A 24,345-nucleotide genomic window follows, 5' to 3' on the forward strand; every position below is an offset into this window, starting at 1 on the left:
GGAAAAGATTCCCTATTTAACAAATGGTGCTGGGTGAACTGGCTGGCAACCTGTAGAAGACTGAAACTGGATCCATACCTTTCACCATTAACAAAGATAAACTCTCACTGGATAAAAGATTTAAACTTAAGACATGAAACTATAAAAATACTAGAATAAAGTTCAGGGAAAACACTTGAAGAAATCAGCCTGGGAGAATATTTTATGAGGAGGACCCCCCGGGCAATAGAGGCAACACAAAAAATGCATTACTGGAATCTGATCAAACTAAAAAGATTCTGCACAGCCAAAAAGACAGTATGTAAAGCAAGCAGACAGCCCTCAGAATGGGAGAAGATATTTGCAGGTTATGTCTCTGACAAAAGTTTAATAACCAGAATCCACAGAGAACTCAAACGTATTAGCAAGAAAAGAACAAGTGATCCCATCACAGTGTGGGCAAGGGACTTGAAGAGAAACTTCTCTGAAGAAGACAGGCACACAACCTACAGACACATGAAAAAATGCTCATCACCCTTAATCGTCAGAGAAATGCAAATTAAAACTACTTTGAGATATCATCTAACTCCAGTAAGATTAGCCCACATCACAAAATCCCAAAACCATATATGTTGGTGTGGATGTGGAGAAAAGGGAACACTTCTGCACTACTGGTGGAAATGCAAACTAATAATACGTTCCTTTTGGAAAGATGTTTGGAGATCACTTAGGAATCTTAAAATAGACCTTCCATTCTATCCTTCAATTCCTCTACTAAGTATATATCCAGAAGACCAAAAATCACTTTATAACAAAGATATTTGTACCAGAAGGTTTATTGCAGCCCAATTCATTATTGCTAAGTCATGGAAGAAGCCCAAGTGCCCATCGACCCATGAATGGATTAATAAATTGTGGTATATGTACACCATGGAATATTATTCAGCCTTTAAAAAAGATGGAGTCTTTACCTCTTTTATGTTTACATGGATGGAGCTGGAATATATTCTTCTTAGCAAAGAATCTCAAGAATGGAAGAAAAAGTATCCAATGTATTCAGCCCTACTATGAAACCAATTTATAAGCACCCACACTTCCATATGAATGCTATAACCCAACTTTACAGCCCAAGATGAAGGGGAAAGAGGAGGGCGAGGTGAGTGGAAGGGGAAGGATGGGTGTATGGAGGGTAATTGGTGGGACCACACCTATGGAGCATTTTACAAGGGTACATGTTAAGTCTACTAGTGTAGAATATAAATGTCTTAACACAATAACTAAGAAAATGCAGTGAAGGCTATGTTAACCAGTTTCATGAAAGTATTTCAAATTATATATAAAACCAGCACATTGTACCCCATAATTTCATTAATGTACACAGCTATAATTTAATTTAAAAAAAGAAAGAAAATGGGAAAAATTAAGACAACCTCAAAATGCTCAAACAGCAATTGTTCTCAGAAGATTCTGTTAAGGCCTCATTTTAAGTGTCACACATGTGAGGATGAATGAGAAGAGGCCCAGGTTGCAGAGGCTGAGCAGACGGAGCTGTGGTGAGGCAGCCCTGGGCAGCTTTTACCATCCCTGGCCCCCCCCCCCAAGATGTTCTGATTTAATTGGTCTGGGTGAGGCTTGGGAAATGACAACTTCATAGACTCTTCAAAAGATTCTAATTTCTCTAAGAAGCACCATATTAACACCTCATCATTTGCTGGTTCCAGAAAAGAAAAAATCTTTGCTTTGGTAAAAATGAGGAAGAAGTTAAAATTTAGGAACCTATTTGAAAAACCAAAACTTGAAATGAATAGGGGGCACCCAGATTTGAACTGGGGACCTCTTGATCTGCAGTCAAATGCTCTACCCCTGAGCTATACCCCCTTCTCTTGACATAATGCTTAATTAATGTCTTTTACTTGTGCAGCCACACCCAGCCTGCCCATCCATAACCTATGAGTTGCTACTTTGGCGTGGGAGCTTTTGGGAACTGCCAGGTGAGCTTTGGTGAAAACATTAACCATGTGCATCACAAGAGACAGGCTACCCTCCTCCAAAGCCCTGCAGCCTGTGTCTTCCCTGCCTTCAGTCCCTGGGTGCAGACAGCAGTCTGGAGAAGCATTGCATTGGTATTTGAATAGGCTTCCAAGTCAACTGTGCATGCCCTGTCCTGGTGGGCACCTATAAACAAACTCCACCTGATGGAGGTATCTGCCCTGACACATGATGACAGAGTTGGGGCCTGTCCTTCTGGCCCAATAATCGGTCCAGGGCACTATCTACAAAACTATGATCTAGGACAAAATATGACCGTTCCAGCTTCCATATCTTCAGTTAATATAGATGGAGAATTATGGCTATGAAATGGTCACAGGTGCATGGCTAAGTAGATTTAGGAATCCCCCAAAACCTTAAGGGATCAATAACTAACACAGTTCAATGTCCAGAAAATACTACTTAGTAATGGCCCCATGTGACCCAGAAACTTTCGGATGGCTGGCAAAGCCCTTTCCCAACTAGAGAAAACACTTGGATTGATGCCCCACCTAGCACCTTTCCACCTAATCAGCCACACTAAGGACCCTCTTCTGCCCTTGTTATAGGAATGGTGAACTCTCTCTTCTGAAAACTGCCTTTCCTTCCTATTGGAGTTTCTTTCTTTACCCACAGGCCTTTCCCTTGGAACCCTGGCAACCTTCTCAGAAGGCAGCCAGCAGCTACCCTCTCCTCTCCAGCCCAGGAGACTAAAGAAACACTGACTTCAGCAGTGATTTCTACAATGACATTAAAGTCCTCCAGGTTTCTCTTTTCAGCATTAAGGTGGGTGCCAAATAAAATGGACAGGATTGACAGACCTGCAAAAGAACAGAAGACCTCCCAGTGGCAGGGGCTAGATACCAGCCTGAGTCCCAGCAGGAAGGCTGAGGCATGGAAGACCTGGGGTGTTTGGGTTATGGTGGCCCTGTTGTCCGTAGCACAAGGACAAGCAGGCATTTCCAGCCACAAAGTCATAAGCTCCAGGCATGGTGAGGAGTCAGCAAGGAGAGAGGTTTGCATAAAGACAGGATATATGAAGGGTAAGCTAAGGAGTTATTGGAAGACTAGAAAAAGAAAACCAATCCTGAGAATCTGTAGCCATAGGCTGACTGACCGCGGTTTAGGCACTAAATTTGCACTCATTAGTCAGCATGAAAAACTCCAGTTATTTTAAGTTGGAATCAGTAGCAATATAGACTCCTGGCCAAATAAAATTCCTCCCTAAAATGCATCAGGAATTCCCATCGATAGAGTTTTGACAAATTATTAGCCTGAGAGAAGCAGTGTAGCCTGGATGCCAACAGTCTGGACCCTGAAGCCAAACTGCCTGGGGCCAAGCCCTGCCCCAGCTAGGAAACCTTGGGCAGATTACCTACCCTCCCTATGCCCAACTGCAAACTCTGTGAAACAGGGATAATGATAGCATATATTTGATGAATTGCTTGAATGAATTATTTGATATAAAGTGTTTAAAACAGGACTGACATGTATTAATAGTAAGTTATAGATACTATTTGCTGAACAAGTAAAGAATTCACAAGGGAATCAGCTGGCATTTGTGACTGTCAACAGAAACCATAAGCATTAGAACCCAACAGGCAAAGACTCCACATATGAAAGCATCAGAACTAATCGAAGAATATCCTACATAACAAAGGAAAATCAAAGCTAAACTGAAGGGGAATGACTATCAAAATGACCTATATTTTATAAATGAATAAAATAAGGCATTGAAGAGATGAAAATGTAATTGACATATTTTCCTTGTTATTTACTTTGTACTTAAGTATAACTTACATACACTAAATACAATGAGCCATTTTATATGTGCACACACCCACCACCCAAATTAAAATAGAGAAAAGTTTTAGCACTTCAGAGAGTCCCTGAGACCCCTTCCCAATTATTCTGGCTCCCCAAGAGATAACCAAGGTCCTCAAATTTGGCTCAGAATAAACCTTTTAACCTTATGAACATCTTTATCTCTGTAAGGTATTTTACAGAATTTGACTTCTTTTCAAAAGTTGACATAAATAAGGGGGCACCTGGATTTGAACCAGGGACCTCTTGATCTGCAGTCAAATGCTCTACCCCTGAGCTATACCCCCATGGGAATAATATTGCCTACTTAGTATCTTTCACCTGTGTGGTAACACTTAGCTTTGCATAATTAAGAGCTTAATTTTTCAGAAGTTGCCAGACCTGACTCACAGCAAGACACCTTCCCTCAGCCTAGCACCTTTCCAGGTCCGCCCTGGGTGAAGTTATCAGCAGGAGGAAAGGAGAGAACTGCTTGCGGAACTATGGCCCACCTCCCATTGCCCTTTTGGGTTAGTCCAAAAGCTGGAAGTGGTCTCCAGAAGCATCCACCATCTCCTCACTGGGCCCTCAGACCCTCACCGATCCTCCTTCAGCAAAGACTGAGTGGACCATAATTCAAATGTTGTCGCATTTAAGTAGTTAAGCCAGGCTTTTAGCCTATGAGTTGGAGCAGGTGTGTGAGTGAGCAGAGCCATGGGAGAAGCCGGGTCCCCATAGGAAACATCTATATCAGGAGAACCTGGTCGGTGTGATGCACCTCCCTAGGTCTGGCCATTACTCCCCAGGGCATCAAACTGCTGCAGTGGGGAGTGGGGGAGGGTGATAACAGGGTTACCCTACACTGGCATTTGTGACTGTTTGCTGCCCTGTATGAACCCAGAGTCTTGCACTACAGCCCCTGTTTTCTAGCTAACTAAAAGTCAGCTAAGTTTGAGAAAGTAAGTTTGAGAAATTACATACATGCAGGGGATGGGAGTGGGGAGGCAAATGACAAGATCTGCCCCAGACTAAGCAGGAGAGACGGAAAGAGTCTATCCAGCCAGATTGTAGCTGCAAAGGCTGACCAGCAGCTCCCAGTCCCAGAGAGAATCGTAGCTGGGATGGATGAAAAGAAAATAGAATATGACCAACTACTCCTGAAAAGAAAAGCATGACAAGGGGCACCTAGATTTGAACCAGAGACCTCTTGATCTGCAGTTAAATGCTCTACCCCGGGCTACACTCCCTCTTATTGCAGGTGTTTAATAAGCACCTTTCACCTTCATAGTCACACCATGCATTCCTACAGCACGCTGAAAGTTTGTACTTATTTTTAGGTCATTGGTAAGACCAGGATCTGATTCTTCCACAGACTCACTACAGGAAGGTCCTTCCCCAACTCCATGGATCCTCAAACCCTCCATCCCTGCTCACAGGCCTACATATGTATCTCCCTTTTCTCTTCAGTCTGTAGTGACAGCAACAGCTGGGATAAGCAATGCCATTCACTCCTGAGCAGCCTCTCGCATGCGCATGCCCAGTTTCCTCGTCGTGCACCACAAAGCAGCAATTTGAAGAAATCTTGCCCAACCTCTTTTGAGATTCGTGTGGTTCCTACACCTGGAGACATTTCTCCGTCTATGCATCTGTACGTTAAACCCTGTGCATCAAACGGTTGGGGAAGCTAGTGTACTTCCCAGGCCCTGACTTGATCGTGGAGGAGTCCTGGGAAGTGGCCCGGAGACATCCTGGCGCGAGGACTACACCGAGCTGCGGGATTTGGGCCCCGGAACTCTCGCACTGCAGTCAGAGGCTCTACGCTGAGCTACGCTCCATGTGTGTTGCGCAGAGCTTTTAATACTTTATTTGTCTTTGTTTTTATCAAAGTATCTGTGTCGTTGCCTTTAAAAGTCATTTATTGTTTCTAAAGCTTGTAATATTAAAAAAAACCAAAAAACCAACAACAACCCTTAATCCTTTGTGTTTCTCTCCTGCCCTCCAGAGGCAGCCACTCTTGGCTGTTTCTTCCTCCTCTTCTTCTTCTTCTTTCTTCTTCTTCTTCTTTCTTCTCCTCTTCCTCCTCTTCCCCTTCCCTTCCCCCTCCTCCTCCTCCTCCTTCTTCTTGGGTCACCATGCCGCCCTTGGTAGAGTGCTTCGTGTCACAGCTCACAGCAACCTCAACTCTTGGGCTTTAGCTATTCTCTTGCCTCAGCCTCCCAAGTAGCCGGGACAACAGGTGCCTGCCACAATGCCTGGCTATTTTTGTTGTTGTTGTAGTAGTTGTTGTTGTTTAGCCAGTCTGGGCCAGGTTCAAACCCTCCAGCCCTGGTTCATGTGGCCGGTGCCCTAACCACTGAGCTACTGGCGCCTAGCTTTGGCTGTTTTTTCTAGTCTCTTTACCTCTATGGTTTAAAAGAATACTGTGTCTAATGAGGTTTTAGCATCAACTGACTGATTTCTGTAGATGGGGTTTGTAACTGACGTCCTTTTCTCTGTTTTCCAATATACTTACTGGATATCTCAACTTTTGAGGTAAAATACTCTAGAAAATACGCATGTTTACTTTGTTTTTCTTTATTTTCCATATTTTTATCATTATGATCAGTTAACACTGTGCATGGCTCATCTGCACAGTGCTAAGTAGAACTAAGAGCTCTGGTAGAACTTTTTTTCCCCTGAAGTTAGTGATAGCCTCATGTTTTCAACCACTCAGTTTTCTTTGAATATCTAAGACTTTTCATAACCTTTAATTTGCCCCATAAAGTGCCTGTCAAAACACATTGTGAAAACCGTCAATAACTTCCATCTCCACTCCTTGTCTCTGACATCTGTCTCCCTCTCTGTCTCCTCTGTTCTGGCTGCCCTAGAAAGCTGCACAGAAGCCCCAGGACTCCTTTGACCCACGCTGGGACACTCTCTTTCCACCTGTCTCTCCCATACAGGAGTACATCTTTCCTGGATCCCAAGTCTTAAATGTGTCTTAATTTACTCCTTCATTTGGCAGAGTACCTCCCCCAGTTGCTTCCTGTGAATGGTGGGTGAAGGTAAATATTTTTGAAACCTTGTGTGCCTGAAAATGTCTATAGCTCTACCCACACATTTGACTAGTAGTCTGGATGGACATAGATTTCTAGCTACAAGTCATGGTCCTTCCTATTATAAAAAGTTCTCCTGTTTTCTTCTAGTGCCTACTATTGCTGTTGAAAAGTCAAATGCTCTTATGATTCCCTCTCCTTTGTATGGAGCCTCATTCTTTCACTCTTTAAGCTTTTACAATCTTTTGTTTCATCTGTAATTACCCTACGCTGCACTTGGTAAGCGTCATTTTTTTATTTGTTATGCCAGGTCCTTGGCCATGGATACCATGTCCTTTCCTTGTGAGTAATTTTCTCATATCATGTCCCCTCTAGCATTTTCTCCTTCTGAAACGTGTGTTAATTAGTTTTTAGACAGCCTTCTTTCAGTTTATACTTTCATTACTTTGACTTCTTTTATTATCTTTTCCTTTGTCTTTTTCTTTTGTTTTACTTTCTGGGAAACTGCCTCAACTTTATCTTCAAAGTGTCTATTAAATATTTTATTTCTTCTATTCTTTTTTCTTAATTTCTAAGAGTTACTTCGTGTTCTAACTGACTGTTTTTTACCTAGCATTCTCTTCTTATTTTACGGGATGAAATATTTTCTTATATTTCTCTCAGGATATTAATCAATTTCTTTGAAGTTTTCCTACCCTCCCAGCCAATAAACAGGTGGACCAGTAAACTGTGGTTCTGGCCACGCAGAGAAGGTGACTAATCAGAGTCTCTCTTTGCAAGAAGTTTAACATCATAGACACAGAGAAAGGGAAGAGGATCCCACAGCAGAAGACAAAGCTGAAAAGATGTATAAAGAACAATCAAAAAGAGAATATGTCAAAGTGGGTAGTGAACAGAAACCACAAGTAACCACAAGTGTTTGCAGAGGGGCCATTGAGCAGAGAGTGTCCATGGGCTCCCATTGGAGAAGGGGAGGTCATGCCTGAGTCCTAAATCTTTGTCAGTGAATGTAGGAACCAGGGCCCAGGCTCCATAGGTCCCACACAAAGCCCAAGTCTCCTGCTTTATTCTTACCACACACCCCTGTCTGTGATGGAGCCTGAGATGCTTCATCCAATATAATCAGCAGTGGTGTCATCAGGGTGGTGACTGGCTGTCTGACAGGCAGAGTCTCAGCGTGATCACCATATTTAGGTTTCATCTTTCTGAGCTGCTGGATTTCTTCCTCACCTAGCCCAAAGCCACAATTTCAAAAATTGAAAATTATTTTGTAGCTCTAGTTCTTTTCAATTATAGGGCTTTCATACTCCCTAATCAGGGCTCCCCTTCCCACATCGGGACAGTCAGGAGAGACTGTGGTGAACTGACATGGGAAGGGGGATGCTGACCCACAACATGGTCCCCCCTGGGTCAATACAGAGTCACCATCCTTTCCCCTTTGTACAGCTGTTTCTAGACAGTGACAGCTTTCCATAACCATTAGCTTAGTGGGTTTCCAGTGGCCATATCCAGTCCAGAAGATTCTCCATCATCTTGATTAAGTGTGGGCACTTCCTGGGTCTCCTTCAGCAGCACCTGCACTAACTGTCTCTGAGAGCAGGGGCTTTCTGCACAGGACCATGCCTGAATTCCCAGAGGGTGAGCCTACTTCCAAATGACAGCAGCTCCCCAGGTACCAGAAGATCCTAAATGAAATCTGGGGAAGCAATTCTAGCCTCTCCATCTACCCTCCTTCCAGGGGACTGAGGACTTCAGGCTTGGGAGCCCTGCTGACGTGGTTGGAAGAGGGGATGGGCAGGGGAAAGAGGAGGCCTGAAAGCAATGGAGCAGGTCAGTCTGCTCGTGAGCCAAAGCCACGCTGGTGTGAGGCAGGAGCCACAGTCAGCAAAAGACCAGGCCCAGCTTTAAGGTCAGAGACATGATGTGCCCAGACCAGGTGCCAGAGTGCAGGTGAATGCAGACCAAAAGGCCTTGCTGCAGGTCCAGGCACCCTTCATCTGGGCTTGCTTTTAGTCAGCAAAGATGTTTCTGAACTTCTCATTACTTTAACCCAATATGCCTGGTCCTGAATCTATAGTCTGTAAATAAAACTACAGTTGATCTTGAACAACACAGGTCTGAACTATGCAGGTACACTTAAACTCAGATTTTCTCCCACTTCCGCCACCCTGAAACAGCAAAACGAATCCCTACTCTCCTCCTCCTCCACAGCCTGTCACATGAAGATGATGAGGATAAAGACTTTTATAATGATCCACTTCCACTGAAAGAAGAGGAAATATATTTTCTGTTCCTTATGATTGCCTTAATAACATTCTCTTCTCTGTGGCTTGTTTTACTGTATACAGTATATCATAGGCAGAACATACAAAATATGTCTGTTTATGTTATCAGTAAGTCTTCCAGCTAATAGTAGGCTATTACCAGTTAAGTGTGGGGGGAGTCAAAAGTCACACGTGGATTTTCAATAGTGTGTGTTGGGGGTGCCCCACCTCCCTCATTGTTCAAGGGTCAGCTGTGCACAGGCTGGAACCTCACAGAAGACCACTCTGGAACCTCACAGAAGACCACTCTGGCCCTGCACAAGGCCTCATGCCAAGCACACTTCTCCCTCCTAGTCCCACCCATGTGGGCCCTCATATCTCCCCATCCTCCAAACCCCACCTCTGACTGTAAAGTCCAGATGAATGCAGCTTCCCAGAGATTCATAGCTTACCTCAAAAAGAAATGTGTGTGTCTTGGACCCCCAGAAAACTAAATTGAATAGTAGCACCCTGTGCGTCTCCAAAGGAGAGGGGCAAGCAGCTTGGGCACAGTGCACTGTTTCCTACCAGGCTGATCAGAGTGCCCTGCACTGAATACTGATGCCTCTCCCTGGCCCAGTTCCTGCTGGGGAAAGTCAGGTGGCTCACACCCTGGGCTGCCTCAGCCCCACAGGCCTTTCCTGAGATGGTTCCGGGGTCTAAGGAGGGCCTCCTTCCTGGAGGGGAAGGGAAGAGTATAGGGGAGGTGCTAGTGGGGAGCCAGCTAGTGAGTGCCCCGGCCCCCAAAACAGAGGACAGTGGGTATACTTGGCTGAGAAAGATGGAGGGAGGCCTTAAGCACAGTGCATAGAACCAAATTCTGAGCATGCCTATAAAGCCCTTCCCCTGTGGCTTGCTGTCTGAAAGCCCCTACCCACCCAAGTCCTGGTCCCCAGACACAGGACCAGCACTGGCACCAGGGGGGTGGGGGCACCTGACAGCTGGCCCTGGTCATGTATAGCTCACTCTTTAAACAACTTCCTTCCTCACTATTTACAACATGTGAAAACAGAATGGTATTTCTCACTTAGGCCAATATTTCATGGGAGTAAGCAGTTTATGGATACAATTATACTTGCATTGTTATTATTGAGATAGAGTCTCACTCTATCACCTAAGCGAGGGTACAGTGGCCCCATCATAGCTCACAGCAACCTCAAATTCCTGGACTCAAGCAATCCTCCTGCCTTAGCCTCCCAGTAGCTGAAACTACAGGTCTCCAACCACCATACTTGGCGAATTTTTCTCTCTTTTTTAGTAGAGACAAGGTCTCACTCTTGCTCAGGGCGGTCTGCCTTGGCCTCTGAGTAGTTGGGACTAAAGGGGCATACCACCTTGCCTGGCTAATTTTTATATTTTTAGTAGAGATGGGAGTCTTCCTCTTGCTCAGACTGGTATGGAACTCCTTTGCTCAAGCAATTCTCCTGTCTTGGCTTCCCAGAGTGCTAGGATTACAGGATCAGTCACCTTGCTCCACAATTATATTTATTATACAATTGGTTGGGGGTGGGGGAAGGGAAGTCTGCCAAGAATTAGCAGGACTGGTTCCAGATTTTTGGTTTTAGCTGTTCTTGCTTTTGATTCTATGAATGGAGACCACAGGGGCAACATGCTGGGTAAGAGAGGTCTCCTGCATCCCAGACAAAGATGTCCAGCGGCATAAAACAGAGAGGTAAACCCACACCATGGAAAATCTGGCACAGCCTACAGGGGTAAATTGAATAGAAGCCCCTACTCGTAATGATGTGGTTTTATTGACTTGAAATCAGAACGTTTGTGAGGGACAACAGATCTATAGATGAGGAATTAGGACAGAGGTGAAACCACTGCCTCTGCTGGTCTTTCTCCTAAATTCCTCTAGTCAACAGAAAAGCAGCTCACCTTGTTCATCTCCCTGAGAAAACATGCTGCAGCCCACTCAGCCCCCTGGGTTACCGGGGTTGTCTGCTGCTCAGAGAGGAGACAGGCATCCCACAGGTGCATTCTTGGTGTTCACCTTAGGGACCAGATGACAGAGTCCACACATCAATTCTGGGCTGGACCATATCCCCATGGAGTGGCACACAAGTCCCCCACATGTATCAGCTGATTCCTGGCTGTCAATGTGCTCAGGGGTCATCCTCACTGTCTGCCCCAGGCCTTCACCTCTGCACAGAGCCTGCAGGAGCAGATGGGGAGGGGGGAGCAGACGCAGCCATGGGCCTGCTCCAAGCCAGGCCATGCTAGGCTGTCCTCAAGAGGGAGAGGAGTCTAGACTCTCGCCCTCCAGGGTGTGGCCCTGCATGGTGGAAATGAGATGCTCATGGCCTGAGAAAGCTGCCAGGCTCTGAGGATAAGGGTTAAGGAGGGGTGGAGGTCAGCCTTGGGCTGCAGGATCTAGAGGCTGTCTGACAACGCTGTGCTCTCTCTTCTTTCCTTGCAAGAAGACACCAATGCTGTGGAGCCCAGAGGTATAAATGCACTTATTTGTTAAGTAAATGAAAGCTGGAAGAGGGTGAGAGGCACATGGATTTGGCCCAGACAAATGCTCTGCATCAGCCACACCCCTCACTGGTTATAACTGTTTCTGATATGCAGCATTGTCAACACCTGGGCCTGGGTCCTCAGGGATGGGCCCAGTGCAAGCTACACTCAGTCCTGCTCTTCCTCTTCTTCCCACAGGCCTGATCTTCTCCCGCTGGCAGCCCACAGCCTCCCTTCCCCTCTCTTCCCCTCCTCTCTGCTCCCTTGCCCTCCCCTCTCCTCTCCTTGGTGGCACTGGAATTGGCTTGAAAGACTACTGGCATTGTCCTAGAACAGCTTTTATAAAGACCTAGCACAGGCTCGGCACCTGTGGCTCAAGTGGCTAAGGTGCCAGCCACATACACCTAAGGTGGCGGGTTCGAATCCAGCCCGGGCCTGCCAAACAACAATGACGGCTGCAACCAAAAAAATAGCCAGGTGTTACGGCAGGCGCCTGTGGACCCAGCTACTTGGGAGGCTGAGACAGGAGACTTGCTTGAGCCCAGGAGTTGGAGGTTGCTGTGAGCTGTGATGCCTCAGCACTCTACGCAGGGTGACAGCTTGAGGCTCTGTCTCAAAAAAAAAAAAAAGAAAGAAAAAGACCCAGCACAGTGGTGCAGGACAGTTCTCAGATGGCTTTGACCAACCCAAGGCCCGCCCCTTGCTTGCTTGTATTTCTCAGAATAATTTTTGAAAATGCTGGGAATGGACATTCGGACAAGAAACTCTCAGTGACAACCGGGCTCTGTCTCATCCCTCACAGAACAAGATGTCCCACAACACTTTAGCCCAGTGATCCCAACACTCCTGGGGTAGAAAATCCAGAGTGCAGGGCCTCTGGGTCCCTGGCTGCAGTGTGAAGTAGGGCCCACGCAGACAAGATTCCATCTCCCCAGGCAGCTTTCCTGAGCCTTAGAGGACCAGCCCACCATAAATCCCAGTTTCTGTTGTCCCTTGCTGCCCATTTATGAGGAATGAAGTTGCTTCACTCACTTGTGTGTGAAGTCTAGTGTGACACTGGACTTATGCACGGGGTAAAAATTGTAGTTTAATAACTGGCACATGATGAAGCTGCTTCCTAAGTAGTTGCTACATTTTGCAGCCCAGGAGATCATCTGGTGTTTCTGTGATGTGAGAGAATGAGAAAAAAGAAAAATAAAACTTCTCAGGCCCTAACTCAGACCTCACTGGAAAGGGGACCCAGAGAATCTGTATATTAATCACACTTCCAGGCTATTCTGGGCTCAGACACATTTGGCAACTTTTGAATTTAGTCCGCACTTACATGTATGATTGGAAGAAAAGAAAAAAGACTATAATGAAAGGCCTGCCTAAGTCCACACATCCCCCTAATAACATGACCATGACTGGGACCACATTTCTAGTTCTGTGACTTCGCTCTGTTCCAGCCCAGGAGACGACTAAATTCTTTCTCACCTACTCTCTCTGTTTCCTTCCCACCAACTTCTCAATCTGTTAGATCATATGAGATAATCTGAAGGTGCCATTTGGTGTGTGTCAAGTTACTAAAAGTATGCCTCAGGGGGCACCTGGATTTGAACCAGGGCCCTCTTGATCTGCAGTCAAATGCTCTACCCCTGAGCTATACCCCCTCAGCTCTTTTAGGTGTCTAATTAATACCTTTTTACCTGTATTGCAACACCCATACCTCTTCTGTACTGAAATTTCTATTAACTCTTAGAAAGTTCTGGAGATGTTGACATTTTTCCACACAGCAAATAGTTCTTTTGGCTCTCTTCTTTCACACAGACCTCCAGAAGGCTTCTCTGCTCACATCGTGCCATCTTATCTTTCTTAGTATTACTGTGAAGGGACCTGCTTGAAGAATCATTGCCAAGAGCAGGACCACTCCTTCCTTCTGCCCTCTCCTCCTCAAGATCTACCGACTTTCAATGTTTCCACATCCTCTCTCTCCCACCCTTGCCCCCCATACATTGGGTGGATTTGGGGATGGGGGGCTCTGCACCGCTTCTGCCCCTCTTTATTTTAACTTTAGCTATCTCTGAGTTTGGGCAAGGTCTTGAATGAACCCAGGAAGCCCAGACAAATAATTATTTGAATTATTTGGCCTGAAAGGCCACAACCCCCATCTTGGAATCTAGAAAGCCATCCCAGCTGTCCCAAAGGTTCTCAGACCAGAAAGTCAGCACAGCTAGAGCATCAGGACCAGAGTAGTCTCCTCTGCTGGCCAAACCCCCGCCCGAGACACAGTACTGTGGGCCCTGGGAAGTGACCCTTGCTCCTGGGCAACACCCTACATTAAGGTCATCACTGGGATCAAAAGGCCACATAGATCTCAAAAATGCAGAGAAAGGACACCCACCCAAAAGGCTGCATGAGGCAGTGGCAGCACTTGTGATAACTATGTCAGGGAGGATGAAACTCAAGAAGTAGAGGCTTGCAAAGGAAAATCAGAACAAGGGGAATTTTTCCTGTTGCCCAATCAGTTTACTTTAGTTGCTTATGATCATCACACAAATAATAAATGCTCATTGTTGAAAAATAAAAATACAATCTCTGTGTCTCTACAGTGTTGAACACAACTTTGAGCATAAAAGTTGGTCTGCAATAAATATTACTGATAGAAGTAAAGACAAAATATTGGATGGAAGTAAAGACAGCAAAGCCAGCTCAGTATCGGGTAAGTGTGAATCACCTTGGGTAGCACCAGTCAGGCAACACTGCTGCTGCTCGGCGTTCAGTTCTCCAAACGTGTCATGTGTTCCCTAAAGCTCCATCGCTGGGGAACATGAGCCAATTCACAGCCACTCGCTGCTCTCTTGCTGCCACTCTCCCTGTCAGTCTTCCAGATCCCTCAGTAATAGTCTCTGCACATATACACAAGGGAAAAAGCAAGGAAGAAATTAAAGAAATTCTCATATTAAAATTTCCCTTGTGGCTCAGTGCCTGTGGCTCAAGGGGCTAAGACACCAGCCACATACACCTAAGGTGGCAGGTTCAAATCCAACCCGGGTGCGCCAAAACAATGACGGCTGCAACCAAAAAATAGCCAGGCGTTGTGGCAGGCGCCTGTAGTCCCAGCTACTTAGGAGGCTGAGGCAAAAGACTACCTTGAGCCCAGGAGTTGGAGGTTGCTGTGAGCTGTGATGCCACAGCACTCTACCCAGGGCGACAGCTTGAGGCTCTGTCTCAAAAAAAAAAAAAAATTCCCTTGTTAAAATAAACAAACAAACTTCATGGCATTATCCCCACAAACTCATCCCTGATTTCACTTCCACTCTTGTCAAGTTTAACAAGAAATTTAATGTTTGTTCATTGCTCTAATTTGAGCTCTGTCATTTTCACAACCACACACAAAATCACAGTAATAATAATGAATGCCACTCAGCAAGACACTGCTACACATGGGCACAAACACAGCTGTGAGACTCTGGTATACCAAGGTTATGAAACCTTACTGAGTTATTTGTACAGTGCTTCTAACATAAGTGCATGGTGGCAAGCTTACAAACTTAAGTGTCAGACCTTGCACACAATGAATATTATTCAATCATAAAAAGGAATGAAATCCCATCATTTGCAGCAACATGGATGCAACTGGTGGTTATTGTGTTAAGTGAAATAATCCAAACACAGAAAGACAAATATTGCATTGATATGCGAGATAAAAAATGGATCTCATGAAGACAGAGAATAGGATGGTGGTTACCAGAGTACAGGAAGGGTAGAAGGCAGAGACATGAAGGGAGGTTGATTAATGAGTACAATATACAGTTTGATAATAGAAATAAGACCTAGTATTTGATACATCAGTAGGGTGACTATAGTTTATAATAAGCTATTATATATTTCAAAATAGCTAGAAGAGAATAATTTGAATGCTTCTACCATAAAGACAAGTACCTAAGATGATGGATATCCCAATTACACTGATTTTATCTTTACAAATTATATGAAGGTATGAAATTCTTACATGTACCCTGAAAATATGTACATCTACTATGTATCAATTTTTAAAAAATAAACCAAACCAGTTGTCTAAGTCTGACTCTGGGAGTCATCTTAGGTTTCCCTTCCCTTCATTCTTTACCTCTAATTTATTAACTAATATGATCAATTTTAACTCATATATGTCTCCCTAATCATTCCTCTTTTCTCCATGTCAACACTCACTGCCCTCAGACCCGCATCATTTTTTCTGGGGCCATTTGTACTGTGTCAATTTGGCATAGCTGAAACTACTTTCCCAGAATCGTTTCCCAATCTAGATTCAGTTTAGAGCTGGACAAAAAAAGAATTCAAGTGATACTTGGCAGGTGGAAGTGAAGCAGCAGCCATTGCCCTGAAAGTTGTTGCTGTTGGATGTTGCAACATACACACCAACGGATTCCTGCTCATCCTGCTTGCCCTCATTCTATGTCCAGCTCTTCTTCCCAACTGCCAGCCCTGTCCATTAGCAGTAGCCCCAGTGCCACTACCAGGTGCTTGGCTGAGGACCTACAGAAGTGGTAGCTAAGCAGAAGTGGTAACTTTCTACCAAGTTTTTCTCCAGCCTCCTATGTGGTCCCACTCTGGTAGCGGGCTGTGCTTGCCTTCCTACATCTTCTGCAATCTCAGCTTGCCCACCTGCCGTGCTGTTGGAAGGCTGGTTGGTGACTGTTCTTTGATCCTCCATCTCCCCCTTCTGGACTGTTACTTCTAGCTTATCCTATAATTGTGCAAAGTCTTATTCCTATTAATATAATTCCCTTATTCAATAATACTTAGAATGATTCCACTTCCCTAATTGAATACCAATACATATCGCTGTGTATTTTTTTAACTTTTTCATTCATGTACGAAGCATACAAAATTGCCAAATTGTAAGTGTTCAGCTTTACAACTAGGAAATAAATTCACCTCTGTAACTTCACATCCAGATCAAGAATACTATAGAACATTAAAACATAGAATGGAACGAGAAACAGAACATTATTCAGGAGTGGATGAAAATGAAATGAAATAGAGAATGGCTCTTCCCCAAGTATATATACTTGACTTTTGAATTATTGATAAAAGCCTTGACTTTTGAATTATTTTAATGTTTTATGTTTCCAAAAAATAAAGCAACAAGCATGAGAAGATAAGCCTAAAAACAAATATTAAAAAAAATCTAATGATAATTATATTGATAACATGAATACAAAGAATAAAAACTCTCAGTGGTACTTAACATGTGTTCTAAGAAAAAAAGAAAGAAATTGAACTGCAGTGAGACATTGAACTTGATATTTTGGTAAACTATGATCATATTTGTAGGAGACAGGAGATATAAACATGGAATGAAGCAAGGCAAGAAAAAACCATGGTGTTGTATAGGCGAAACGCCTATATGCCTCTAGCCAAAAAAGCCGCTTAAGAGAGATCAGTGAAAAGACTTTGTGCAGGCATACTTAAGAAACTGAGGCAAAATCCCATGTAGCCAGGTTAGTTGTGGGCCTAACATGAACAAGGTTTTGGCTGGACTGCATTAAGGAATTAAGGTTGACTTTATAAGGCCTATGAGAAAGCCCTTTGAACACTGGCCATATACCCATCAGTAACCTTTCCTGATCTGTGGTAAGTGACAAAGGTCGCTTGCTGACAGGTCTGGGTTCCTGATCTGTGTAAGTGACAAAGGTTGCTTGCTGACAGGTCTGGGAATGGTACAAGTATCTAATGGCACAGATGAAACTTGGGCTCATGAAAGGCTTTTGAGAAATCCAACCTGAGAATTCCTTATAAAAAGCTCCAGCAAAACCCCCCTGACTTAAGGCCTACATGGGAGCAGAGGTTTGCACACAAACTCCTATATGCCCAAGAAGTTTCTCTATGCTTTGCTTAAAGATTCAAAGTAACTGCCTCCAAATGGCATGGTCAGTAGAACAGATGTTCAAATCATCTCTTTCCCCCGTAGCCTCAGGCTTCATCAGATAAGATCAAAGAAAGTAATAACTGACAACATGTTCTTCATTAAGTTATGTTAAACCACATTATATTGAAAGGATTATGCTTAAAGCTGTATGTTGGGTGGATTATCAGATTACCAGGGAGGAGCTACTTACAGGGCGGGTGGTCATAAGCTGTTTAATTGGATCAATGAGGTGATTGCTGCATTGTGCTCATGTACAAAATTCCCTATATAAGCCAACTGCAAATAAAGAAGCTCGTCATTTTGCCTGAGCGAGCAGATGGTCACCTTTATTTAAAACACAATTTCAATAAGCGTGCTTATTCTTTGCGACATGGCTTTTCTGTGAGACCCTTATGGCAACAGTGTTGAACTGGAATTGTAAGCAGCAGCGTGAATGCACGCACTCACACACACATTTCCTAACTGTCTTCTGAAAGAGCATGAAATAACCATTCAAAGAACTCCTAATGCTCATTAAATACCATTAAAAGAAAGAGGGAATCCTGGAGAAATGGCTGATCCCAGGGCTGGGCAGGAAATCCCAGTTGCTTTTTAGCCTCGCAGTTGGCCCTTCCATGAACTGGGAAGACCCCTTGTGGAAAGGATTTGGATGGGTGGGGTCAAAGAGGTGGTTTTTGCTGATAAACTCAGAGCCTCAAGGAGCCCCTCCAGGCCAAACTTCTCTCCCTCAGGGACTCTCAACACCAAAAGGAGGAAGGTAGAAGCCCTTTCCCACCAGAGCTCTGTGTTTTTGTCGGAGGCCTCACTGTGGCTCCTTACATCCTCATCAGTAACTAGGGGTCCGATGCAGCAGTAGACATTGCCACAACTTCAGTGTTACTTTCAGCCAGAGTGGTGTGAGTTCAGTTGCAACACACGCATCATACTATCCTGCTTCCCTGAGAGTTGACTGCCAAGAAAACATACCAAATGCGTCTGAAATTGTTTCCTCACTTAAAACACCCTGCTCTTCTAAGCCTCTCAAGTTCATGTGGCATGGCCTGATGTACAACGCTTTTGCCCACTTCTTGACCCTTTGCTCCCAAGATGGTCTATTGCTCCACCTTCCTTTTGCTCTCAAGCCTTTGTGGAGTGGATGCTACTGCCTCCTCCCTGTTTTGGTGCCTGTTCAAAGTTCCTGCCGCCTGTAATTCTGGGAGAGATCTTTAGAGCCTGGCTCAGGCCTCTTCTCTAAGTGCTGTATTTGGTACTAGAGTTTTGTATGTAATTGTACTGTAAATCTGTTTTAAGCTAATGGATCAATGGACTTGTTTATGATGTGATATTTTCTATTAAATCCAATATTTTCTTTTTTTTTTTTTTTTTTTTTTTTTTTTGAGACAGAGCCTCAAGCTGTCCCCCTGGGCAGAGTGCCGTGGCATTACAGCTCACAGCAACCTCCAACTCCTGGGCTCAAGCGAGTCTTCTGCCTCCGCCTCCCAAGTAGCTGGGACCACAGGCGCCCGCCACAACGCCCGGCCATTTTTTGGTTGCAGCCATCATTGTTGTTTGGCGGGTCCGGGCTGGGGATTCGAACCCGCCACCTTAGGTGTACGTGGCTGGCGCCTTAGCCGGTTGAGCTATAGGCGCCGAGCCTAAATCCAATATTTTCAAATTAAAAAGTCATCATTTCTTTCCTTTTTATGGTTGAGTAGTACTCCATCACATATTTATATATGTTTGTATATATGTATGCATATACATGTGTGTGTATCTGTATTTATGTATACACACACACACCCCCCACATTTTCTTTATGCGTTCCTCAGCTGATGGGCACATAGGTTGATTCCGTATCTTAGAAATTGTAAACTGTGTTGCAACAGTCTTTATTGTCAAATGACTCATTTTTCTTTGGATAGGTACTTAGTAGTGGGATTGCTGAATTGAATGGTAGGTCTACTTTTATTTCTTTGAGGAATCTCCATACTTTTTTCCGTAGTGGTTATACTAGTTTACACTTCCACCAACAGTGTGTAAGTGTTCTCTTTTTACTGCATCCACTCGACATCTATTTTTTTTTTTTTACTTTTTAATAATGACCATTCTGGCAGGGGTGAAGTAGTATATACCTACGGTTTTAATTTTCATGTCTCTGATGATTAGTGATGTTGAGCATATTTTCATGTTTGCTGGCCATTTGTCTTTTCTTTCTTTCTTTTTTTTTTTTTTTAAAGAAATCTGTTCTTGTCTTCTGCCCACTTTTTGATGGAGTTTTTTGTTTCTTTCCTGTTGATTTGTTTGAGTTCTTTGTTCTAATTCTGGACATTAGTCCTTTGACAGATGTATAGTTTGTGAATATTTTCTCTCATTTTGTAGGTTGTCTTACTCTTTATTAACTCTGTCTTACTTGATTACTTCCTTTGCTGTGCAGAATCTTTTTAGTTTAATTAAGTTCCATTTATTTATTTTTGTATTCGTTTGGGGATCTTAGTCATAAATTCTTTGCTTAAGCCGATGTCCAGAAGACCTTTCTTATTTTTTTCTTCTAGAATGTTAATAGCTAGGCCTTACATTTAAGTTTTTTTTTGTTTTTTGTTTTATTTTGCAGTTGTTTTTTGGGGGGGCGCGGGGGCCGGGTTTGAACCTGCCACCTTGTGGCATATGGGGCCGGTGCCCTACTCCTTGAACCACAGATGCTGTCCCTTTATATTTAAGTTTTAATCCATCTTGAATTAATTGCTATCTATGGTAAGAGGGATCCTATTTCATTCTTCTGCATGTGATCATTTATTGAATAGGATGAGTGTATGTTTTTGTCTACTTTGTTAAAAATGAGTTGGTTATAGTTATGTGGCTTTGTTTCTGGGTTCTCTATTCTGTTCCATTGACCTATGTGTCTTTAAATCAGTATATGGCTGTTTTCATTACTATAGCTTTACAGTATAATTTGAAGTCAGCTAATAAGATGCCTCCAGATGTGTTCTTTTTTCTTAGGAGTGCTTTGGCTATTTGAGATCTTCTATGGTTCCATATGAAGTTTAGGGTTATTTTTTCTACATCTGTGAAAAATGATGTAGAAACGTTGGTATTTTGATGGGGATTGCATTGAATCTGTAAATCACTTTGGGCAGTATGAAAATTCTAACAATGTTCATTTTCCAGTTCATGAGCATTGAATGCTTTTCCATTTGTTTGTGTCATCTATGACTTCTTTCATCAGCATTTCATAGTTCTCCCTGCAGAGATCTTTCACTCTTTGGTTAAGTATATGCCCAGGCATCTTTATTTTCTTTGCAGGTATTGCAAATAGTATTGAGTTCTTTATTTGATGTTCAGCTTTACTGTTCTTAGTGTATAGGAATGCTACTGATTTGTGTACATTAGTTTTGTAACCTATGCCTTTATTGAATTTATTAGTTCTAGGAGTCTTTGGGTGTAGTCTTTAGGATTTTCTAAATATAGGATCATATCATCAATGAACAGGGGTAGTCTGACCTCCTCTTTCCCAACTTGGATGACCTTTATTTCTGTCTTGCCTGATGGCACTGCCTAAGACTTCCAGTCCTGTGTTGAATAGAAGTGGTGACAGTGGGCATCCTCGTCTTATTCTGGTTCTTAGGGGAAGTGCTTTTGCCTCTTCCCTGTTCATTATGATCTTGGCTGTGGGTATCATATATGGCTGTTATTATCCAGCAGTATTTTCCTTCTGTGCTTAGTTTGCTAAGGGTGCTTAATCATAAAGCAGTGCTAGATTTTATCAAGTGCTTTTTCTGCATCTACAGAGATAATCGTATGTTTTTTGTCTTTAATTCTGTTTATGTGATGGATAACATTTATTGATTTGTGTATGTTGAACCAGCCTTGCATCCTGGATGAAGTCTACTTGGACAGGGTGCATTTTTTTTTCACATTTGCTGTTGAATTCAGTTCATGATTGATTTTGGTTTACAGCTTTCTCCTTTTGTTGTACTCTTTCTTGACTTCGGTATCCATTGATACTGGTTTTGTAGAATGAGTTAGGGAAGATTCCCTCCTTCTTGATGTTATGGGATGGTTTCTATAGGATAGGTGCCTGTTTTTCTTTATAGGTCTGGTAGAATTCAGCTGTGAATCTATCTGGTCTTGGACTTTTTTGTTACTGTAGGGAGATATCTTATTCTTCTTTCAATCTCACTACTTGTTATTGGTCTGTTCAGGATTTCTATTTCTTTCTGATTCAATCTTGGGAGGTTATGTCTTTCCAAAAGTATTCATTTTCCTCTAGATTTTCTACATTGTTTGTGTAGAGGTTTTCATAGTCATCTCAGATGATATTTTGTATTTCTGTGGTATCAAACTGATGTCCCCTTTTTGAACTTGAATTAAACTTGTTTTAGTCTTTTCTCTTCTATTTCTGGCTAAGCCAGCTACTGTTATTTCAAATTTATCTTTTCTAAGAACCAACTTCTGTATTTCAGTGATCATTCATAATTTTTTGTTTTCATTTTATTTAGCTCTACTCTTATCTTTGTTATTTCTTTTCTTCTGCTAGCTTCAGATTTGATTTGTTTTTCTTTGGCTAGTTCCTTGAAATATGATATTAGGTTGTTAATTTGTGATCTTTCTGTCTTTTTAATGTAGGCATTTAAAACTATAAACTTGAATTTTACAACTACTTTTTGTGTATCGCAGAGTTGTTTTTTTTCTTTGAAATTTGTGTCCCCTTTATCGGTCAACTCAAAAATTATTTTTATTTCCTTCTTGAGTTCATTATTGACCCAAGGATTATTTAGAAGCAAATTGTTTTAATTCATATAGTTTTGAGACCTCCTCTTGGAATTGATTTCTGCTTTTATTCCAATGTGATCTGACAGAATAAATGGTATAATTTTGATTCTTTTAAATTTGCTGAGGCTTATATTGTGGCCTAACATATGATCTTGGAAAATGTCCCCTGTGCTGATAAGTAAAATGTATATTCTGCAGTTTGGGGGTAGAATGTTCTGTAAATATCCATTAGGTCCATTTGTTCTAGAGTCTCATTTAAGTCCAGTGTGTCTTTGGTGATTTTTCTGCCTTGGTGATCTATCTAGTTTTGTCAGTGAAATGTTGAAGTCCCCTGCAATTATAATGTTTATTTCTTTCCTTAGATATAGTAGAATTTGTTTTATGAATCTGGGAACTCCTGTGTTAAGTGCACAGGATTATTATATCTTCCTACTGAATTTATCCCTTTATCATTACATCATGACCTTCTTTGTCTTTTTCTTTTTTTTTCCCATTGTTGACTTAAAGTCTATATTATCTGATATGAGACTAGTTACTACTTAGTTCCTTTCGATTTCCATTGTGTGGACTATTTTTTCATCCCTTTATCTTTTTTTGAAACAGAGTCTCAAGCTGCCATCACAGCTCACAGCAACCTCCAACTCTTGGGCCTAAGTGATTCTCTTGCCTCAGCCTCCCAAGTAGCTGGGACTACAGGTGCCTGCCACAACACCTGGCTATTTTTGTCATTGTTGTTGTTCTTGTTGCAGTTGACATTGTTGTTTCAGCAGGCCTGGGCTGGGTTCTAACTCACCAGCCTCAGTGTATGTGGCCAGCACCCTACCCACTGAGCTACAGGGGGCCACCTCATCCTTTTATCTTGAGTCTATGAGAATCTTTGCTAGTTAAATGGGTTTCTTGGAGATAGCATATATATTTGGTTTTTGTCTTTGTATACAGTCAGCAATCTATGTCTTTTAAGTAGAGCATTAAGACCATTTACATTCAATTTAGTATTGATATGAGAGAGAGTGTTTTGGTCATCATGTTGATTATTACCTAGTTGTTTTGTTTTCTTCCTTGTGTTACTGTTTTATAACAGCCTTGAGATTTAACTTTGGGGTGTTTTTACACTGATGAATATCAGTGGTTATGTTCCATGTGTAGAGCACTTTTAAGCATTTCTTGTAGGGGAAGCCTAGTGATAACAAATTTCCTTAGAGTTTGCTTCACTTACAAAACTTGGTTTTGCAGCCCCAATCACTCTGACGTGTAAGGTTTCTGCTAAAAAGGCTGATGTTAGTCTTACGGGTTTTCCTTTGTTACACTTCCATCTTGCAGCTTGCAGGATTTTCTCCTTCACTTTGATTTTTGTCAGACTGATAACTATGTGCCTTTCTGGTGTAGTATTGGTCATGAATCCTCCAGGTGTGACCTTCTTGTATTGGAGTGACTAAATCTCTAGCAACACTAGAAAGGTTTTCCTCCATTATTCCTTCAACTAGGCTTTCCATTCCTACTTCTTCTCCATCAGGGATACCTATAATTCTTACATTTGTTCACTTTATAAAATCTCATATTTCTCAGAGAATTATTCATTTTTCTTGATTCTTTTTCTTCATTTTTGACTGACTGGGTTAATTTGAAAGTCTTGTCTTCAAGTTCTGAAATTTTCTTATGCTTTTTCTAGTCTTTTATTATAAGTCTCCACTATATTTTGAAGTTCTATAATTGACTCATTTTCAGAAGTTCTGTTTTATTTATTTTTTTAGATAATCTGTCTCTTTAGTGAATTTTTTATTCATGTCCTGATTTTTTTTGTTTCTTTATGTTGGTTTTCAACTTTCTCATCAATCCTATTGACCTTAGGTGTGATCTATGTTCTAAATTCCGTATATGATATTTCAACTATTTCTTTTGGGTTGGAGCCCATTGCAGGATAGCCAGTGTGATTAAGCCTGTTTTTGCATGTTGCCAGGGTTCTTATGCTGATTCTTTCTCATCCAGAATCTCTTCTCTCAGCTCAAAACAGATTGATTTGAGATACACCCTTTATCCTCTGCTGGAAACTCTCTTGCTCAATGGATGAAGC

At 42.5% G+C, this 24,345-nt stretch overlaps 3 non-coding genes and 1 pseudogene across 3 annotated transcripts; 1 reads left to right on the forward strand and 3 right to left on the reverse strand.

The window, feature by feature from the left end:
- The first annotated feature begins 1,111 nt into the window (after positions 1-1,111).
- LOC100946737 overlaps positions 1,112-24,345 on the forward strand; it is a 28,651-nt pseudogene continuing 5,417 nt past the window's right edge.
- On the reverse strand, positions 1,786-1,857 carry TRNAC-GCA. Its single transcript has one exon. It is a non-coding gene; the product is annotated as a tRNA-Cys (tRNA).
- Positions 4,047-4,118, reverse strand: TRNAC-GCA. The gene has a single exon. It is a non-coding gene; the product is annotated as a tRNA-Cys (tRNA).
- On the reverse strand, positions 13,192-13,263 carry TRNAC-GCA. Its single transcript has one exon. It is a non-coding gene; the product is annotated as a tRNA-Cys (tRNA).

The sequence above is a fragment of the Otolemur garnettii genome, unplaced genomic scaffold (assembly GCF_000181295.1).
Source record: "Otolemur garnettii isolate 467f Iridium unplaced genomic scaffold, OtoGar3 scaffold00053, whole genome shotgun sequence".
Taxonomy (NCBI): Eukaryota; Metazoa; Chordata; class Mammalia; order Primates; family Galagidae; genus Otolemur; species Otolemur garnettii.